Genomic DNA, 19,766 nt, shown 5'->3' with positions numbered 1-19,766 from the left:
CTTCATTTCCCAAAGGAAATATGTTCTTGATCTATTGTCGGAAGTTGGTTTGATGGGCAAGAAACAAATTAAACTCCTATGGAGTTTAACCTTAAATTGGGAACTAATGAGGATGGAGAAGAAATCGACGGGGAGATATCAACGTCTAGTAGGAAGGCTCATCTACCTATCTTACACCCATCCGCACATAGCCTTCATGTGAGTGTTATTAGTCAAGATATGCATGCCTCGAGGGAGAAGCACCGGAAGTCGCATATAGAATACTAAGATATCTAAAAGGAACTCTGGTAAAGGACTGTACTTCAAGAAGATTGTCAACTGAAGCGTGAAAGTCTACAATCGATGCATCAGGCGGTTACATTAATGATAGACGCCTACAAGCGCTATTGTAGTTATGTTTGGGGTAATCTCGTGACGTGGAGCAAAAACATTCTGTGGTAGCACGCAGAGTGCAGAGGCGAGTATCGAGCACTATCTCATGGTATATGCGAAGGAGTTTGGATACAAAGACTTATGGGAGAACTAAAAGTGCCTTATACCAGACCTATGAAGATGTACTGTGACAACCAGGCTGCTGTTAGCATAGCACATAATCCTTTGCATCATGATCAGACCAAACATGTGGAAATAGATCGTCACTTTATAAAAGAAAAAATACACTCAGGAGAAGTATGCATCACCTACCTACCTACCAGACAACAAGTTGTAGACATGTTAACTAAAAGTTTGAACAGAAACATGTTTGAAGAACTTATTGGCAAGCTGGGTTTGATTAACATCTACACTCCAACTTGAGGGTAGTGTTGGAATCCCTATAATTAAGGATAGAAATCTTACCTTATTACTAGTAGTTCCCTTGTAAATAGAAACTAATCTCAGTTACTGATTCTTAAGAAATTAGGAATTGTTTCCTTTAAAATGATTATTTCTCTCTTTATAATCTGTAAACTAAAGCAGTAGAAGAATAACAGAATATTTTCCTCTGAGTTTTTTCAAATCATGTGAAAGGACTTTCTATTGGTGTCTTTCTACATTGTATAGGTTCTTGGATTTTGTCTTGCATGAAGACCTCAAGTATAAGGTAAGAGCTTAATTCTTTTATAATGGTTGGTTGTGACTTGAGAGAATAAAGGAATTCATTGAGTTGCTTGAAATACACTAGTAAGTTATTGCTTAATCACTCTAATAGTATTGTGGATGTTCGTTTGAAATGTGGTTAGACTGCTCGCTATGTTACTCAGACTTGGGTATATTTCCGACATAGATATTTTCAATTTCTTCAAGTGTCATATCCTTGTATCCATGTCTGGTTATGCATCAGACATAGGTACTTCAAGAAAAGTGAATAGTGAGAGTAACATAGCTAGTTAGAATGTTATACGAGCAATTGATTTGGTGACAGGTTCTGAATGTCACTGGTGTATATATTCTTTTTCCTGGGAAAAAGTGCTATATGTAAATTCATTCTTCATTTTTATTCAAGTTTCGGGGAAGACGGATTCCAACTGGCTTTCGCAGAGAATGCATACATATGACGTAAATGATGAGGTGCAAGATGTCTTTGTTGCATTATTTTGTATTGTGTTTTAATATGCTTTGTATGTAACAATTTTGATGGAGCTATTTAATCTAAACTCTTATTGCTGCTATTACTGTATTATTCAATCTATAGCTTAACCCGGTCCCTTTCTAGTAACTGAGATAAACCTAGTCTTTATTATTTTCTGTTTTTGATTGAATAATATTCTAACAATCTAACTGTTGGCACTGCTGTTGTTTGATTCAATGCTTTATTTTGAACACATACTGTTTTTACTACTGTTGCATAAATACTTTTCTCTTACGGTGAAGGCCGTAGTTTTGGAGATAACATAATTGACTGCAGGTGTTAGCGTCTGAATAACTTGAATAGTTTGATTCAAACCTTTGTTTTTAAGCACATATACTCATTTTACTGTTTTGATGTATCAATACTAATTTTACGGTGAGGTTATAGTTGGGCCTTAAAAGAATGGTAAAAATACAATGGAGGCTCTTGTTTTATAGGAGTCGGATTGTATTTTACCCTCCACTCGAAGAATAATCAAATTAGTATTTATATATTAGATTAAAGAGTAAATCGATTTTTCTGTTAAAAATTTTACTCATTTTTATTGTTAAAATGTTAAAATGAGGTACACATGGTACATCATTGTAATTGTTTGGTTATCTTGTCAGCAACGATAGTTTTAGCCGTAAAAATTGATTTTTTTGTACTAGAAATAATCAATTTGTTTTTTAATCTAACGTTAATTTTCATAGTAGGGAAAGAGCTGATTATAGGTATTGGAATTTAAATACAAATAACTAAACTAAACCCTGAATTCGATGTGGTAATCTCATTGCTTAATCGGTAGGTTCAGCTATTATAGGTGATGGTGAAAATCAATTGATGCTGCTGAGCATGCTAAGACCTCTACTGAAACTGAAGTGAACGTGTCTGAATTTGCCGTTATCTTTTAGTGCAAGATTCTTTTAATGTTCACTTTGTTTTGTCGTACGAAGTTTGCATATCAACTTTTAAGACTTTCAGTAGAAGTTGGGTTGTCATTGGACGGTCGAAGATGATTTGCTGTATATCACATAATTGCAATATTCAACGGAACATAAGTGTTGGATCTTGCTGTCAGAAATTTTTAGGTAGGGGCTTCCAGCTTGTACAAATGATATGTAAAAGCTTCGAAGGAGGAAAAAAAAAACTAGGGAAATTGTTACGAGAGTTCGAAACGGAACTTTTTACTATGATAATGTCATTTTATTATTATGAAATTAATAAAAAAAAATGAACATCTAAGAACTGTAGTCCATTTTCCATCAGGAGATTAAACCTGGTAGAACAAGAAAAGGTGGGCTACCCGTGTAATACAGTCACATTTACCATGTACGTAAAATAGAGTTTTATTTTACAATATTGCCAATTTTTGTCAATTTAGCAGTTACAATAATTGGACATTTTTACTTAAAATAAAAATTGACGTGTATAATTTACGTGGTAATGGCCAATTGGAAGGTCACCCTTTGTTCTAGCCACCCAAACAAGTAGGAATCATCTGTTGACCCAAACATATAAATATCTTCAAGAACGATGAAGAAATGATCGACTCTCTAATCATGTAAGTTAATACTCTATCAACTTATCTTCGACACTTAGCTTTCCCAGTCTACTCACTTTTACTATTTGTAACATTTGGTTTTTTGATAGGGCTAGATGAACTAGCCTTTGTAATCATCACCACATTCTCTTTTGTACCTTCTTGTTGTATCACTGTATCAACAATTTGTGCGATAAATGTGGACAATAAAACTTCGTAATCCCATAATTGATATGGACAATCCAACTAACCTAACTTGAAACAAGCTGTAGCTTGCCTTACAACTACACCACCTTCCCTAACTGTAACCTTTACGTCGTTAGATTGGGGTTCTTATCAACAAGCCTTTGGGACCTGGCCTTATGATTTAGAGACCCAAGCGAAGCTACAACGACTAGAGTAGTAGTTCTTTCAACAAGAACACCGCTTCAAAGAGCAACAAGAGTGGTAATGTATCCTTGACCAAAAGAACACTCTGATTGAGCAGCTGATTGTTGAATTGAGAGCTGCCGGGAGGGCCCCAAGCCAGAGAATCTAGTCTGCCAAGAAGATGAGGCCCAATCAACCTTCACAGAGACGAGGTAACTTATTGGTAGCATCTCAACATTCTCAAGGTAAAAATAATGCCTATCTAGAAGAGCAACTAAGGATTTTCAAGGCTGAGATGATGCAAGAAATGAAGAGGGTTAAAACAGATGAATTTGTTTGGAACTTCTCCAATGAGTGCCAACTGTATTTCAGCCTTTTTCAAGTTTCTAAAGTTTGTATATAACGGGTTGGGAGGATTCGGAAGATCATTTGGCTTGGTATAACAACCATATGAATATACTAAGTGTAACACCCTATACCCGACTCGATTCACCGGGTCTGAATGTAGGATGTTACTAGACTTAAAACACTTAACAAAAATTTTGAAATGGGCGAAGACTTTGCTGAATGAACTTTTCACCTATTTATTATTATTCTAAGACATAGATTCTGAAGATAAACATTTATTTAATTACAACTGATTCTCAATGATAGTGTAAGTCAAGATTATTTAAAAATTTATTGAAATAGACCCCAAACTTGGCGTACAATATTATTCACCATTTAAAAAAAAACATATTCTATAAAGTGTCCTTTTGTATGCATAATATCGCTAAACAACCGACTACTTTGGCGCGTCCCTAGCTTGGTCCCTTCTGGCGAACCTAACAACCTGCAATACAAATAAACACCTATAAGTTCAATGGAACTTAATGAGTCTAAACCATTATTACCTTTCAGCATTGATATTGAATTCCTCGACTCTAATATTTTGTTCCCTTTCAGATTTTTGGTTTATACTTCCTGATTTCTAGTTGGTAGATAACTATACGCCAACTTTAAGACTTAACCGCCTTATATATATTTCACCCAAATAGAGGTAACCCAGACTTCACACCATATTTTAAATCTTTCTTCATAATTCCCTTAAAGATAGTAGTTGGAAACACATTTCAATACGATGTTTGTCAGATTCTTGTAGCTTGTGGGTTCTCTTACAGACCATACAAACTTTCTTAGGAGAATATAACTTTTTAATTCACACACTAGAATTCTGAATGACTTCCATACAAGACATGAAAATTCTTAGGTATGGCGGGCAGCTCTCACCACATTTAATTCTAGATACTGAAAGCTTCTCTACCTTGGAAGTCACTATGGTGGATTCTCTTGTCCATTATATTGTTTGAGAATTCATTCAGAAAATGCCTCAAAGGCATACCCACATTTCACCATACGACTGTCTAATAATTATCAGTTAGGCTCGTATGTCAGAATTTGATAGATAGGTTCTCCAGATGACTTGTCACCAAGGCTCTCCAGATAATATACCACAAAGGCTTTCCAGAGAGATTGCCACAAAGGCTTTTTAGAGAGATCGCCATAAAGAATTTACAGATAATCCATTTTTACTGTTCGGGCGAACCATCTCTGTGGATGCCATGGGGCTTCTTCCATATGATGTTATACCGTCACGCCATCTTGTCGTATTATCATATGATTCTATGGCCATGGACTTTCCACTGGTTTATTCTGTGATTTTCTAGTTCGGTTAGCATTATAGCTGTCTTACCGAAGGCTACATAATAAATCTTCATTTCGTATTTGTACATATCACAACCTCTCTTGTACTGGACTCGTACCACATCAAAAGATCTTTTTAAAAAAACTTTACCATTCGGACATGTGTAACACTGATTATTATCCCTTACACATTCTAAAGATGATGTGTCTACTCTCTAACAAGAAAGACACTTATAATGTAACTTAATGTTCAAACAACTATCAATACTCTTTTCTAACATTTATACAAATATTATCCCAAGGAAACATGCTTATCTACAGATGCACCAACCATTTATTTGAATTAAAGTAATATACAAAACTCAATTTTAGAGACTCACCAAAAACTCTCATTCACCTCGACTCAGAACATCTGTGCAATCATCCTTCCCGGTCTAGCAGCAACAACTGGTTAAAAGATCATAAAACCTCCATTAAAAGTCTTATTTTTTGATAGGTTACTAACAATTCGTCTATACATGACCCTCATGTAAGGTCTTCCTACTCAAAACATATTTTTCTCACATCTTTATGCATCCCTACTCTTTTCTATTGTAACATCCAAAGCTATTAAACTTACCAGGAGGTTAAATCATCCACTAATCTACAAAACCTTAGCTTTAGCTTACCGAATAAGAATAAAAGAATGTCTAGAATGAAAAAAAGTAACCAAAATGTAATCGGAAGAGAAAAACCCCTTCACCATATATATACTCCCAATCTCTTATAGTGGATTTTGACAAGTGGTAAAGCTTATCTAAACCAATCTCCTAGTTTTCCATAAAATCTAGAGGTAGGTAAGGAGAATTCAATAAAGATCTTTGTTACTGTTTTGACCAGTCACAAAGAGGGTCTAATCGATTCCATTAACTCTCAACAAATCTTGTCACGAGAACCAATCATGAACAGTGCTCAAATAAACTAAGTGTGCTATACTTTGGCAGTAACTCGCGTATGGCGTGGCCTTAAAAACAATTAAGTCTCTTGTAACATTCTCTTACACTTGGTAGGCTCTTGTGCCCGACCAAAACTCTGAGGCGTACTCTTCCTCAGGCATATACATTCTCGAGCGAAGTCTTTCTTGACTTGAAGATACCCTGAAATCAAACCCTTCAATACCACCAGCAGGCAGATTCTTGGCTAGTATGTGCCAATCAATTTACATACATACATACTTTACTCATCCTTTTTAATTTGTTGATTTTTGGGGTGTTACACTGGAGCCTCCGATAGAATCAAGTGTTGGGAATTCTTTATGACCCTTTCTCAAGCAACACGATAATAGTACTTGTGGCTATTACGGGGCTCCATTTACCCCTTTAACTAAGTAGCTGAATAGTTCATGAGTCATTTTTGGGCTAATAAAAAACTCCAGCAATCCTCAGCCTACTTGTTAAAAATTCATCAATGAGCAGGTGAGTCCTTTCTTGATTACATCCGTTGATATAGTGCAACCACCATGATCATGAAGGAGTCCATTGATGAATGGGCTAGTCAAGTTTTCATTATCGAAACTACCAATCAAGTTCTAAAGTATATCATTATCGGGAACACTCTAAGTGAACTTTTCATCTTGTATGATATGACTCGTAAGTTGTCGGAGGGGGATAAAGTTGAGAAAGTTTGTGCCCATTCTTCTGCACTTGTCCCCTAACAAGGTAACCCCCTGTGACAATCACCCCCAAGGTGATTTCAAAGTTATCAGCATCCTAGGACCACTCTCAGGGTATGTGGTCATGATTATGAGCATTACAACTCATCGAACCAAAGAAACCACTAGTGGGTTAATAATCTCCACATTACTAACTGTCAATGACCCATTCAAAATTATCGAGGGATCCAAGATCAATGACCCAGCGCCCCCTATAACCAATTCAAGACCAACCATGAGTTCAATTGCTCCCTACCTTAGATATTCCATCAGGTGGAATATCAGATGATCATAGATTTAACACCACAACCACCACCCAGTTAGCATCACAGTAACTCTAATCACCACTACAAGTACCATAATGCCTAGGGGCATCGCACTGATTAAACATGCCTCGAGATAAGGAAGCATGATAATCATGTTAATATCACAAAAATAAGGGAAAACAAGTTGTTGGAGGAACAATTGATTTGTTGGTAGGAGGGAAGCATGTAAAATGGTTTGGTTCTAATTTGAAGCGAAAGGCCCACATGGGAGTATCCTATCAGTTTTTGCCATAGTAAAAAGCCCGAGGTCTCTGAATGGTAACTCTAGTTTTTAGAAATAGATGAAAGGGACGCTTTAAACGTAGAAGGCGGGGATTCTTTGGTAATTTCAACCAAAATCTCTTCTTTTTATGTTAGAAGAATCCTGGTAGACACATACAACTTGGTTGATACTTTGGCAACCAAAGCGTTCTATTCGATGGGCCTTAAGGATACAACTCAAACCAAAAAGTCCAATTTGTCTTTGCGAATCAACTCATTATGGTTAAATGGTCCATTGCTCTTTCTGTAGTCCTTGGTGACAGTGAGCACTCCATTATTGAAATGGTGGGATTTTTAGTAGTTGACCATTCGGTATCCTAAAATGTCATATTTGGAAGGCCAATCATTAGGATGACTAAAATGATGGTGGATACTTTTTGCATGACAACCAAGTTTTTTACCTTTACGGGTGAGTTATATATAAAAGTTGATAGAAGACAATCCAAGAGTGTCACATTTTCTCCCTACAACTCACAGGGAAAGATCAACCCTCCTTATCTCTCTCTTGCTTATTGCATTTCACATCTTCATCTTTTAATAGGGGTTAATATCATTAGAATGTCAATAATTGATTTGGAAGGCTATGGAGCTAGACCAAATACCCAATTTTCTAATAGACAACTAGCAGAAACAATGTAATCCATTTTCCTGTATTGGAAGGACCCTGAGAAGGTTACCTAAATTTTTTCCACCCTTCCCGCATGAAGAGAAAGAATCCTTAAGTTCCTTTTTCATGGAATGTCAAGATGTATTCTCTTGGTCTGCGAAAAATAAACCAACAATCCACTTGTATGTCACTTGACATTCCCAATGGGTGGATCCTGGTATATAACCGGTAAAAAAAAGAAGAGAAAATTTTTCGATGAGAAGGTTACCACTACATGAAAAGAAGTAAAGAAACTGCAAGCTACGGGTTCCATTTGAGAGGTTACATACCCTTATTGGGTTTCCAATATGGTAATGGTACCCAAATGCGAAAACAGATGGCAAATGCGTGTAGACTTCACCAACTTGAATAAGACTTGCACAAAGGAAAACTTCTTGCTCTCTTTCATAGATCGATTGGTGGATTTTTTTTATAGGCCACCAATATATGAGCCTCATGGATACCTTTTCAAGCTATAATTAGATATGTGATTCTAAACTTTTCCAAACATCCAACATACAAATTGAGCATCTACAACAGTATTTCACCAAGATACATGCATACCATTCATCATACCACTTAAGCCAATATCAAGCATTGTTCAATCATCATTCTAAAGCAATCAAACCATATAGAAGTCCTTAAACAGTATATAAAAGTCCATTTACAAACCAAATAAAATGAAGTCTAATCCCTTCAATATATATAGTCCCACATTACCTTTATTTTTGGTAGTTGAAGAAAAAACACTTCACATACACAAATTAATAGCCTTAGATGGATCACTTGCTTGCTCACTCTTCCTCCTTACTCAACCCATTTCTCTGCTAAATAATAATTTGAGAGTGTGATCTTAACCAAGCTTAGTGACTGCTCAAAGATGCCACAATAAAACACAATATCAAAGGCTAATAGAAACTATACTAAGAACAAGTACACTTATAATCATGAATCATTAAATCATATTGATACATTAGTATCTAGTGATTATGAAATATGTATGGAAATACAACATATCGAATACACGAATCTCTATCACACCAATGACTCAAAGAGTCTAACATGTCTCAAATAAGTGTAGCAATAAGCTAATACTCTCCAACACACCAACATGTCCCAATGAATAGAGCTTAGCTCAACATTCCCTTATCCTTCCAACATGTCCCAATATTAAAACACATATATGAGTAATAAATTCCTATGGCTTGTCAATTATATCCAATGATTTCAAGATATCACAAGGCCATCATATCCATTTTACACATTTATTTATTGATTTATGCACCTTTCCACATATCATGTTGTCGCATGTGAAATGATATGCGATTTGTGCAAGTATACACGCCGAATCAAGTAATAAAGTGATAAGTGAGTATCGTTCCTATGAAGATCAGATTGAGGCACAAAAATGGTCAAGTTATTGTACTATATTGTTATTAATGCTATGGCAAAAACAACAATAAGTATGCAGTGACAATTAAAGGAGTAGTGATGTATACAATATGTGGAATTAATAAATACTTGGAAATTTTATGGCAAAACAAAAGTAGAAATGTAATGGAAATTATGAGAATTATTACAGGAATATTATGTAAATGAACAAAAAATAACTAATAATGATATGGCAAAGATACTATGGCAAAGAATAAAGAATATACGATGTTGATTTGGAATGTCGGGATTACTAAGAATCTACCCTTATTGCCAATAATGCTCCGACAAAATCATGCTCAGTTTACTGCTCAGAAGAGTTCTAAAATGGTCTACTTCTTTCGAGAGCAAAAACCTTAAGTTACCTTTTCCGTATCTGTGGGCTTTTAATATGGTACCCTCCACTATTTTTCTTCTATATGAACGTTGCTTTATGTCTAGAATCTACTGCAAGTATCAGTTGGGCACTTGCTCATATCATTCAATATCGATCCAACTAATCATACCTTTTTAGAATTAGATTTAGTTTATGGGCATGTGGAACAATCATTTATGTCTAGGGATTGCACGCATACAACTTAGAAATAAAACAATTGAATGAAAGAGTAAATTGATTTAGATATATGATTCAACCATTAAAGAAAATAAAAGTTTCATAATGTAATCCTAACTCAATGAAATTTAGCTCATGGGTTGGAACATAAAATTTAAAACCAAAATAACATCCAACACCATTTTCATCATTCAATTCACGGAAGAAAAAAATTAAGAAATACTGAAGACTACGGGAAGATAGCATTCGCATGCCAATTCACACTCTAACAGCATAATATCCTGCGATGGCTGAGAGGGACTACTTTCGTCTTCCTCTTTCAGTCTCTACTCAGCTGCTACCATCAAATTTTGCCTAATGATCTATTCCTTTTTTATTCATTGTTTAAGGTTTCCTTCTTTGGCTTTTTATAGCTTTTTTTAGGGTAAATCCAACAATCCATATTTATCTTTTCCTTTTTTAAATTCTTTTTTCAACAACCCAAGATTGTCTTCTCCTTTTTAAAATTCTTTTTCTAAGATAAAAACCAACAACCCAAGATTATCTGATCCTCTTTTTTAGCTAGATTTTTTTGGTACAAGTATAGTTGGACTGGTATACGTTGAATGTTGACTCGGTTTTTCTTGAATTGCCACGACATTTATGCTGACAAAATGTCCAACCTTTTGCCCTGACAAACCTTCACTCATTTCTTTCTCGTTCCTCGATCTGCATCTGCCAAACCTCCAAACACAGCCCTACCACAATCAATTAAAAGTATCTAATATTTAAACACAGTCCAAGCACCTAATGAAATGATGAAAATGAGAATGAAATGTCCTAAAATACAACTAAATGTACCTAAGTACAAGCAATTAGCTAGGTCTAAAGTCATGAAATATAAATCTTTTCAAGAGTTATCACATGTTAATCATGATCACATAGCTATCACATTGCTCATTAAGCCACAATCACTATAATCTCAGATATGTGCATATAATCGGAAGATGACAAGTCATATTTTAACATAATCCTATCACATATGGTCATATGCACATCTCATTACACTTAAGCATTATTTACAAAATACCATAAGTTCAAGTAAGAACACTTACACTTGGAACTTAGGATAGGTGATTATGCTAACCTAAGGTCCCAATTAACACGAAGAATCGTGCTTACATCCAGCACACCAGATGACTCACCGATTTAGCTTTTACTTGAATGTTGAAAGCTTAAACAAGATTTTCCTTGCCCTTTGTTTTGCTCAAAGAGGCTCCAATTGGATCTGGAACTTTGCGTACACATCAAACACATAACAAAATCATCATTTACAGCTTTAAGCAGAACAAACAACCTCAAACACATAGTCATATGCTCTCCCCTCTTAATTCCAAAAACTTAACTACTTAACTAAAATAAGTGATTTCCTTGTTCAATTTATCGTTTCTAATCACTAAACATGATTTTAAACATCTAATTTATCATATTAGAGCAGAGCCATCAAAAACACCTAATTACTCAGATCTAACTTTTCCTGAAAATTAATCAATTATGAATACTAAAAGAGCTAAAACTAGTAATTCTTAAAAATCTTTTAACGATCTATAAAATTGAGTTTAAAACCTTATAATTAGTCTAAAACAAGTTGAAAATAGTTTAAAACTCGTGATTTAACTTAGAATTTCATATTTCACCATTTTTAAGCTAAAATTCAATTCAAAACTTTAGATCTATGTAATTTTGACCGCAGCTTGATTAAATCTTGAATTGTAAAACAACAAGCTTAGTTTGATCATTAGAAATTAGAATATTAACTCAATTTGAAAAGAATTACGAGTTGAAGATCTAATTCGATAAAAAACTTTTGAAGAGAAATGAAGAAATTGATGATAGAAACAAAGATTTTCTTTAAGATTGAAGGATGATTTGGTGTTTAGAAGGTAGGAAAATCATTAGGGTTTTGCTAATTTGAGAGAAAAAGATTTGATTTGGATTTGAAAGAAATTTCAAATGAATTGATGAAAAGAAAGGGAAGGGGCGTGAGGTTGTTTAAATAGGCAAATTGAGGAAATTTTTTTTAAAATTTAGGGAAATTTTCCTTTGAAAAACTTTCAATTTTTATCCTTTTCCAAATCAATCCTTATTTGAATTAAAATCACCCTTTTCTTAATTAATTTCAAAACCGGTTTCATTTTTAAAATCCTTTTTAAAATAATTAATAACCAAACACTTAAGCCTAGTTTCTCAATCTAAATTTTTAAACCCGATTATTTTTATAATATTTTATTTAATTATAATAATCATTTTTATCCTAATTTCAATATTCAGATCAAATATCCGGTTCACTAACCTGATTCTACTAACCTAATTTTTGGGATGTGACATATTGACAACTGGCGAGTAAGCTATTTCAAAACCAAATGGGGAGATATATGGAACTGTATGTAGGCGAGATGCTTGTCAAAAGTGCCACCATAGAATAGCCTGTCAACGACCTCTAGAAGGTATTCACGGTATTAAGCAAATACAACATGGAGCCCAATCCGAGTAAGTTCACTTTTGGGGTAAATTTTGAAAATTCTTGGGTTTCATGATATCCAGTAGGAGGATCAAAGAAAATTTGAAAGAAGTCAAGGCCATTTTGGAAATGACCCCTCCGCAAAAACCCAAGGAACTTCAATTGTTAACCAGACGAATTGTATCCATCAACAAGTTTGTTTGAAGATCGTTAACAGATGCCTACCATTCTTCAAAGCATTATAAAGTCCCTTCTAGTGGATAGGAAAATGTTAACAATCTTTTGAGCAGTTAAAGTAGTACCTGAGTACCTTTCCGCTTCTAGCATCTCCCTTGGTGACTTATTATATGTGTATATTATTTCTTCTGACGAAATAGTAGTAGCGATATTGGTCAAGGAAATTAGTGGACAGTAGCACCCCAATTTATTATGTTAACAGGGTTTTGCAAGACGAAGAGCTAAACTACTCCCAGGTAGAAAAGACTGTTTTTACCGTGGTAATGGTTGCAAGAAAACTTTGTTACTATTTTCAAGATCGTCCAATTGTGGCCTTATCCGACCAAGTACTTAAGGACATCCTGGGCAAGGTCGACACTTTTGAAAGGATAATCAAATGAAGTTTCGAGCTAAGTGAATTTAGGCTAGAAAATCTATCGCGGAAGGCAGACAAGGCCCAAGCTCTAGTTGATATCATAGTCAAGTACTCACTTTCTTGACCATTTGAAGCTTTTAATAAAAACCTCGCTTGAGGTCTTTCAAGTACCTAGAATAAGGTCCTTTCACAAACCCTCATCCATCGTAGGAAAAACCTTAAATTCTTTATGTGGACGATTTTTCAAGAAAAAGAGGTTTTGGAGCTGGAGTTCTGTTAGTAGGACTTGAAGGAGAAAAGTGGGAGTACATTTTATCCTTCTTTTTCTCTACCTTTAACAATATTGTTGAATATGAAGCCTTCGTGGTAGGACTAGAATTGGCTCGTAAATTGAGCATTCGGAGTCTCTATGTCCACACAAATTCTCAACTGGTGGCAAAACAAGTTCAGGGAGAGTAGTAATTGAAGAACCAACATTGGTCAACTACTTAACCATGGGTCTAGTTAATGGGTTTTAAAATTTTAAGTTAACAAGGTCTTAATTTTTGGATATGGTGCCCTAAATGTAATATTTTCATCTAACTACACTTGTAATTTTTTTAACAGATTGGTTAATAAAATTATTCAGGATTTTTTGCACGCAAAGTAAAATGGAAGCAAATGTTGCTAACTAGTTGGCTCATGTTTAACCAATGTTAAGCAGTATTACATGGTCGGATTGTAATTCAAAAAGATAAATTATATTAGTAGACGAATCTAAACATGTCTTTAGTCTAATAAAAATGAGTAAACTAATTCAAAGACTAATATACCGTCTATCAAGTCCAATTAGGGAGATGTTTTGTCTTGGGCATCGGAGCGGATGACTCTCAGAAGATAGAAACATAGATGTGACTGACTGGATTGACTGGACTGACAGCAAATTACACTGGCCCCAAGAAGAATAAATCCTGAATCCGTTTATGGATTTATTCGCTTGTGGCATTCATAGTGTGGCATACCTAAATCCATAGTGGATGATGGACTATATATGCGTGACTCGTGCACTTTGATGTAAGTAAAAGCATGAGTTTGAATAGATATGGAACCGAAAGCTAGTGCATTGGGTGTACGACTTCTACAATATGTAACATCATTCAAAATAATGGAAATTCATAGCCTAAGATGTGGGTAAATGATATCCTCTCATTGGCATTACATGGTTGATGAAAAGTAAACGTGGTCACAAGTCGATCGTCTTTGTGATGAATGACTTTATTACTATTTAGTAGTAATTGACTTTTCATAGAGAAAGATGTAATTGTTACCATACGATAGAATAGGATCATATTGGGAGAGCGGATATCACCCCAAAGAGATTAAGAGTATCCTATGAGCAACCTGGGTAGAGTCCCAAAAGAAGAGTGGGACTGACCACTCATATGGCTAATTGTAGTAGTAAGAAAATGATTTTTTTTTTCCATTTGTAAGTAGAAGGACTTGTCTATTTGATATGAAAACCAAACCTCCTACCAAACTTCAATTCCACAAGAATATATTTGCTATAATCAACCTGTATTGTTACCTCCCCATTATAAAACAAATTTTTTATCTTAAGAAGTGCCTTTTGGGGTAGGAATACGAACAACCTAGAGGAAATTTCATCATTCAGTTCTTGCACATAATACATGTATGGAAACAACAAATCGAAAGAGTGTACACCTTTCTTGTGGCACATGATGAAGTACCTAAAAAATAACCACCAAGAAACTCTTGTCAACTACCCAAGTGCTATATTGAAATCATAAAGAACATCTCGAATAAACTCTAGAAGAGGAAGAGAAAAACCTTCATTGAGCATAAACAACGACAGGTAGAACCTAGGCCTCCTCCTGGTTGTGTAACACCCTAAACCCGACCTAGATGTTTTGGCTGAATCTGGCGATGTCACATGGAAAGGGATTTCGAGCGATCCCGAATCAATCTAACCTTATCCTTTGTCTCAGAGACCAACTCAGGACTAAGAACACGTTGCTCGCCCGACTCAGTCCAACATAAAAGAGTGCGACACTTATGATCATACAGTGCCTCGTAAGGTGTCATCTGGATGGTAGACTGGAAGCTATTATTGTAGGAAAACTCCGCTAACAGCAAGTACTCCTCCCAACTACCTCAGAAATCAATAACACAGCTCCTCAACATGTCCTCCAGTATCTGAATCACCCTCTCCGACTGACCATCTGTCTGAGTATAGAAAGCAGTACTGAAATCTAATCTTGAACCCAGAGTTTCATGAAGCGAGGATCCCGATCAGAAATGATCGAGACAGATACCCCATGCAGTCTCACTATTTTCGATATGTAGAGCTTAACTAATTTCTAAAGAGAAAAGTCTGTTCTTACCGGGATGAAGTAAGCAGACTTGGTCAATCGACCCATGCTGCCCCAGACAGAATCCTTTTTAGTGGGTGTTAAAGGCAACCCTCTAACGAAGTCCATTGTTACTCGCTCCCATTTCCATAACGGTATCTTAACCGGCTGCAGCTAACCCGAAGGTAATTGATGCTCAGCCTTAACCTACTGACAAGTCAAATAGCGAGCAACAAAGTTGGTAACCTAACGCTTTAACCCTGGCCACCAATACAATTCCCGAAAATCTCGGTACATCTTGTTCCCGTCGGGATGCATAGTATAAGGACTACCATGCGCCTCTCTTAGAATCGATTGCCTTAAATCCACATCATGCGATACACAAATCCGACCGTGGAAACAAAGTACCCCTTCACTGTTCAGTCTAAAATCTGTTGTACTACCACCCTCAATCTGTCAGAATCGAAGACCCAATGACTCAACTTTCAACTGCTTACCCTTAATCTGCTCAATTCATGACGGCTTAACCTGAAGTTCAGCTGATAAACTACCATCATCAAATAAACTTAGGCGAGCAAATATCGCCTTCAAATCAGTCATAGCCCTACAGCTCAGTGCATCAACCACCACATTGGCCTTACCAGGGTGTTACTTAATGGTGCAGTTATAGTCTTTAAGCAGCTCAATCCATCTCCACTACCTAAGATTAAATTCCTTCTGAATGAGGAGATACTTGAGGCTCTTATGATCAGTATAGATGATACACTTCTCACCATGCAAATAATGCCTCCAGATTTTCAGTGTGAATACCACAGTAGCCAACTCCAAGTATGCATTGGATAATTTACCTCATGGGTCTTAAGCTGACGAGACGTATAGGCTACCACCTTACCATCTTGCATCAACACACATCCCAAATCGACATGTAATGCATCACTATAAACAGTAAACTCTTTTATAGGCTCGATCAGATCGTAACGATGCCTCGCTTAGTACGATCTTGAGCTTTCAAAGCTCTCTTCTGCAAGATCACCCGCTTAAACAAGACATCCTTACGTAGCAGCTTAGTCAAGGGTGCTGCAATCAATAAAAAACCCTCTACAAATCGTCAATAATATCCACCCAGTCCCAGAAAATTACGGATCTCAGGCACGTTCTTAGGCTGCTGCTTGAGCTTTCAAAGCTCTCTTGCTGTGCATCAGTCTAGTTAAACGGTTCACCCTTACGTAGCAGCTTAGTCAAGGGTACTGCAATCAATAAAAAAACCCTCTACAAATCGTCAATAATATCCATCCAGTCCCAGAAAATTACGGATCTCAGGCACGTTCTTAGGCTGCTTCCACTCCAAACAGCCTCAATCTTTCGAGGATCAACTTGAATCCCCTCAGTCGAAACTATATGACCAAGAAATGTCTCTTCATGCAGCCAGAACTCACACTAAACTTAGCATAGAGTTGTCTTTCCCTCAAAGTCTGAAGAACGACTCGAAGGTGCTCATCATGCTCATCCTCAGTCCTTGAGCAAACCAGTATATTGTTGATGAATACCACCACAAACTGATCTAAATAAGGCTGGAACACTCGATTCATTAAATTTATGAAAGCTGGCGGTGCATTAGTCAGTTCGAATGGCATCACTAGGAACTCGTAGTGACCATAACGAGTCCTAAACGTCGTCTTATGAACATCAGCCTCCTTAACCCTTAATTTATGATATCCAGATCGAAGGTCAATCTTGGAGAAAATCAAAGCTCCTCGAAACTGGTCAAACAAATCATCTATCATCGGTAAGGGGTACTTGTTCTTAATGGTCATCTTGTTCAGTTACCGGTAGTCGATGCACATCTTCATAGATCTATCATTCTTCTTTACAAACAGTATCGGTGCTCTCCATGGAGACATACTAGGGCGGATGAACCCACAATCCAATAACTCCTAAATTTGAGCCTTAAGCTCCGTAAACTCCTTCGGTGCCATTCAGTAGGAGTGATAGACACCGGAGTTGTACCAGGAAGGATTTCTATCCCAAACTCCATTTCACAATTCGGAGGTAAACCTGGTAGCTCCTCAGGAAAGACGTCCGAAACATCCTTTACCGTTATGATATCCTTAACCGTAGAGTCCCTAGAATCGAAACACTTACATAGGCCAAGAATGCCTCACATCCCTTACGAACCAACTTCTCTGCCACCAGTGCAGGGATCACATTAGATAAGTAGTTTCGACGTTCTCCAATCATGACTACCTCCATATCCTCCTCGGTGATTTTCACCTTTTCGACCAGAGCAGAAAGATTTCACTCCTTCTGCAAGGCTATTAGAACTCTTAAATTATCTCTGAGGCCATTCTCAAATAGGACACATCGCTCATACTCAGGTGTCACCATACCTCACGCATAGCGGCTCAGTCTCAGAAACTCGGCCATTGATCGATCCCTCTGTGTAAGATTCAGAAACTCCTTCCTATGTGCATCTACATAACTAGCTCCGATATATTTCCCTTGGAAAGTGGTCTTAAAGAACTCCCAAGTCAGACGTTCGGGTTAAGTGCCCTCGTTAACGGTCAGCCACCACTGATAAGCCTCGTCCCGCAGCAGCGAGACTGCACCTTTAATTTCTACTTAGGGGTGCAATCTAGATCATCCATGATCCACTCCATGGCCTATATCCAGTACTCGGCCACATTAGGGGCGACCCCAGTGACACTCCTGAAGAGCTTAGCTCCATTGGACCGGAGTCGTTCCGTAATCGACCCTCGACCCTCGACCCTCAAATCTAGTATTGGGCTCAGCGACCCTCTCCAAAATCCTTAGCATAGCCTGGGACAAAGCATCGTCCCCAGCCATGCGATCTTGGGACCCAATCTCAGTAGTGGGTGACATTAACGTCTCACTCATATCTAAATTTTGTAGGCTGGCCGATGACGAGGACTCAGCTCGAGCCCTTCTACGGCCTTTACCTTGGCCTCTAGTACTCCGTCCGTGAATGCCTCGTGTGCTCATATCTAATCGGATTTATCTCGTATTATAAGTTTATGAATTAGTTACAGTTTCAGTGTTTATTAACAAATATTTTATGTAAAACAAGATTTGTTATTCGAGTTTGTTTTCAGAAATTGCGCCTCACTACGCTTCAGCTTTCTTTACAATTTTCAGTATACACTAACTAAAGTGTTTTCAGTACAGTTTACTACCTATAGTAGTTTCAGAATATACTATCCATAATAATTTCAGTTTAAAACAAATTATAGTTCAGAATACTTATAGGATCAGCGCCGGAGACTCGGTGTAACACTTACTCAGTAAAAACATTTCAAATCATTTGGAAATTAATTAATTTTTCGAAAGCCCAATTTTTATAAAACCCATAATCCATAGCTGAATTTTGTAACCTGGCACTAATACCACTAAATGTAACACCCCCAACCCGGCCTAGACGTTATGGCCGAATCTGGCGATGTCACATGGAAAGGGATTTGAAGACAAGATTGTCGAGTTTAAAAACTGTTACAGTAAGTTAGCTTTAATTTAATTCAAAACAAAACTAGTTGATTTGCTTTAAAACTTGTCTCTTAGCGGAAGCTTTTGTAACCAATTAATTTAGGGAAAATCGTTTCTATTTACGAAAAATCTTAGTTTTTAGAAAAAATCGTGTTTTGTGGAGTTGTAGTTAAAAAAATCATAAAAACAGTATAAAGTCCTAAATTTAAAGCCAACCAGTCCATAGTCCAGAAGAAACATCAAAAACCCCAAATAAGTAATAAATCTAGGCATTAACAGAAAACAGTTTAAAATTTACATGTGGCAACTGTCGAGTCCTCCGCTGCATCGACCCGTCCAGTCTGAGGATTACCTGTATAGATTAAACAGAGAATGGGTGAGTTTTCGTAAACTCAATGTGTAATCCCCATAGAAAACATGCATACAGATAATCAACAGAATTCAGTTAGATACAATCTAGGGCCAGTGCCCATCACAGAATCAGTTTGGGCCTTAGCCCATTCAGATACAGTCTCAGAAATACATTAGGGTCTTGGCCCATATCAGATACAGAATGTAGATATAGTAAATCAGAATCCTACCCACCAGCCTCTACACACCATCTCCGTTCAACCCTACACACTATGTGGGGATTAAATCAACCCACCTATCCCTATACACCATGATGTACCGAAATGCGACACATAATCAGAAGGTTGCAACTGCGCTGCCAGATAACAAGCTTAATAGCCTTTCAGA

The 19,766-nt window shown here is 36.7% G+C and overlaps 1 protein-coding gene across 4 annotated transcripts in view; it reads left to right on the top strand.

The window, feature by feature from the left end:
- LOC105798161 (KH domain-containing protein HEN4) overlaps window positions 1–2,836 on the top strand; it is a 38,366-nt gene extending 35,530 nt beyond the window's left edge. For 2 of the 4 annotated variants that reach the window (XM_052620734.1, XM_052620736.1), the window contains exons 8-9: window positions 1,042–1,081; window positions 1,484–2,836. The gene's annotated coding sequence lies outside the window, so the exon portion shown is untranslated. Of the gene's footprint in view, window positions 1–1,041 lie in introns of all 4 variants that reach the window. The other 2 variants (XM_052620733.1, XM_012628114.2) reach the window with 1 other exon arrangement.
- The last annotated feature ends 16,930 nt before the right edge of the window (window positions 2,837–19,766 follow it).

This window comes from Gossypium raimondii, chromosome 9 (assembly GCF_025698545.1).
Source record: "Gossypium raimondii isolate GPD5lz chromosome 9, ASM2569854v1, whole genome shotgun sequence".
NCBI classification, from domain to species: Eukaryota; Viridiplantae; Streptophyta; class Magnoliopsida; order Malvales; family Malvaceae; genus Gossypium; species Gossypium raimondii.
Note: the sequence above shows the minus strand (reverse complement) of the source record. Positions and strands in the feature narration are given on the sequence as shown.